Source organism: Pteropus vampyrus, unplaced genomic scaffold (assembly GCF_000151845.1).
Source record: "Pteropus vampyrus isolate Shadow unplaced genomic scaffold, Pvam_2.0 Scaffold1, whole genome shotgun sequence".
Lineage (NCBI taxonomy): Eukaryota > Metazoa > Chordata > Mammalia > Chiroptera > Pteropodidae > Pteropus > Pteropus vampyrus.
This window is the reverse complement of record NW_011888782.1, coordinates 22,720,292-22,723,150: the sequence shown is the minus strand read 5'-3', so window position 1 is coordinate 22,723,150 and position 2,859 is coordinate 22,720,292. Positions and strand designations below refer to the sequence as shown.

The 2,859-nt window shown below is 34.5% G+C and overlaps 1 protein-coding gene and 1 non-coding gene across 2 annotated transcripts in view; both read left to right on the top strand.

Moving 5' to 3' along the window:
* Positions 1 to 2,859, top strand: part of KALRN (kalirin RhoGEF kinase) — a 640,142-nt gene that overhangs the window by 256,959 nt on the left and 380,324 nt on the right. The window lies entirely within an intron of this gene.
* On the top strand, positions 323 to 395 carry TRNAV-UAC. The gene has a single exon. It is a non-coding gene; the product is annotated as a tRNA-Val (tRNA).

Genomic DNA, 2,859 nt, shown 5'->3' with positions numbered 1-2,859 from the left:
TGATGGGTACAACACTACTAAGAATTCTAGGGCTCCAGATGCCCTTGCCCCAGCTTGTAATGCAGAGCCATGCTGGGAGAGGCAAGCCAAGAAGACCCGAGGCTCCTCAGCTCCCTCCACTGAGTGTTCAGCTCTTGAAGTGGGGTATCATTCAGGGAAACACACCATTTTCTCTAACCCCATCTCCAGAGACATGGCTCAGAGATTTTGCCTAGGGGTAGAAACAAACTGTAATACTGAGAGTGCCCAATCTTTTCCCAAAGCAACTGACTTCATTTGTAACAGAGAATAGAGAAGTTTAAAATAACAACACTCTGGATGTGGTTCCATAGTGTAGTGGTTAGCACGTCTGCTTTACACGCAGAAGGTCCTGGGTTCACTCCCCAGTGGAGCCATGGTCCATGGTCTACGGCCGGGCCATGCCACCCTGAACAAGCCCAATGTCTGATCTCGGAAGCTAAGCAGGATCAGGCCTGGTTAGTACTTGGATGGGAGAGCACCTAGGAAGACCAGGTGCTGTAGGCATAAATAATAATAATAAAAAAATAAATAAAATAAAACACTCTCAAAAATGCCCTTAGGGAGGCTCTGGTCTAAGGCAATTGAGAGAAGACTGGTAGAGTCATTGGAGATATCCGATAAATGGTAGTTTGCATGCTAGTTTCCCAGAGAGAACCGGGGAAAGAGACCTTCTGGGGCAGGAACAAATCTCAAGCACTGACCTCAGAAACTATCCCTTCAGAGGAGCCTAAATTTGATTGGATAGATCTATGGAGGAATTAACCCACCAGGACATTGTCAAAAACAATAATAAGCTAGAAATTAGTGGAATTTAACAGCTTGGAGTGGTCAGGGAAAGAGAAAGTTAAAGAGAGCACTGCCAAGACCATGTCATCAGGAACAAATGAAAAGAGCCAGAAATGATTTTAAAAAAATGAAATAAGGAAGTTAATATAACAAAAGCTATAAACATATATTTACTCTACTTTCTTGTCTCAGCTTCTTTAAAAGACATAAAATTATAAAAAGTGATAATTATAATGATCTAATGTTGGGTTTCTAACATTTATAGTTGTGATATATATAATAACAATACCATAAAAAGTGGAGAAAAGGAACAAAACTATATAAGAGTAACATTATTGGAATTAAGTTAATATATATCTGAAACTGATTGTGATAAGATGTTCATGGTAAGCCCCAGAGCGACAGCTAAAAAAGAAAAAACTAAAAATATTGTGTGAAAATCCAGTAAAGATATTAAAATGCTACATTATAAAGTTTTTACTTAATGCAAAAGAAAGCAGTATAGGATGAATAGAGGTATAAAAAAAAAAGACATGTAACAGAAAAAATTTACATGGCAAAAATAAATCCAGCTATATCAGTAATAACGTTAAATGTGAAAGGATTAAACAATCTAATCAAAGGTAGAGATTTTTCGGCTGGATAAAAGAACGTGATCCAACTATATACTGTCTATAGGAGAAAGATTTTAGATTAAAAATTTATAACAGTTTGAAAGTGAAAGGATTGATAAAGATGTATTACGCAAACAGCAAACCCAAGAAAGCTGGAGTGGCTACACTCATAACAAACTTAAAGACTTTAAAACAAAAAAGTTTACTGGTGAAAGAGAAGGACATTTTGTAATGATGAAAGGGTCACCCCATCAGGAAGATAGAACAATTATAAATATATATGTACCTAATAACAGAACACCGAAATACATGAAGTAAAATCTGACAGAAAAAGAAAAATACAATTCAACAACAATAAAAAAAGAGAGAGACTTCAGCAGATATCTATACTTCACTGTTAATAATGGATAGAACAACAAAAAGAAATAAAAAAATAGAAGACATGAACAAAGAAATAGACTATAAAACAAATAGTTATAAATACCTGTATTAAAAATAAAAAATATCAAATTAATAACCTAAACTATTAAGTAAGGCATTGGAAAAAGAAGAGTAAACTAAACCTAAAGCAAGCAGAAAGAAATAAGAAAAATTAGAGCGGAAATTAATGAATTAGAAAATAGAGGAACAATAGAGAAAAATCATGAGAGCAAAAGATCAGCAAAACTGATAAACCTTTAACTAGAATAACCAAGAAAAAAAATCACTAGAATTAGATTACAAGAGGGGAGGGGACATTACTATCCATCTTATAGAAATAGGATTATAATGTAATACTACAAACAATTGTATGCCAATAAATTAGGTAACTTCGATGAAATAGACAAGAGCCAGATGGCTTCACCACTGAATTCTATCAAACATTTAAAGAAGAATTAAAACTAATTCCTCAGAAGCTTTTACAAAAAATAGAAGAGGAAGGAACAATTCATAATTGATATTATGAAGCCATTATCACCCTGATACCAAAACCAAAAAAGATATCACATGAGAAAAGAAAACTACAGACCAATGTCATTTATGAGCATGGATGCAAAAATTCCTAAAGAAAAACTAGCAAACCAAATACAGCAAAATATAGAAAAATGATATACCGTGACCAATTGGGAGTTATTCCAGGATTATAAGGTTGGTTTAACATTAGTAGAATTTTAAAAAGGGGGAAATCCCACATGATCATCTCAATAGATCCAGAAAAAGCATTTGACAAAATCCAACACTCTTTCATAATAAAAATGCTCAGTAAACTAAAAACAGAAGAGAACTTCTTCAACCTGCTAAAGGGCATCTATGAAAAACCCATAGCTAACATCATACTTGATAGTGAAAGGCTAGATACTTACCCATTAAAATCAGGAGCAAGACAAAGCTGTTTGCTCTTGCCACTTCTATTATTGGAGGTTCTGGCCAGGGCAGTTATTCAGGAAAAAGAAAAGGC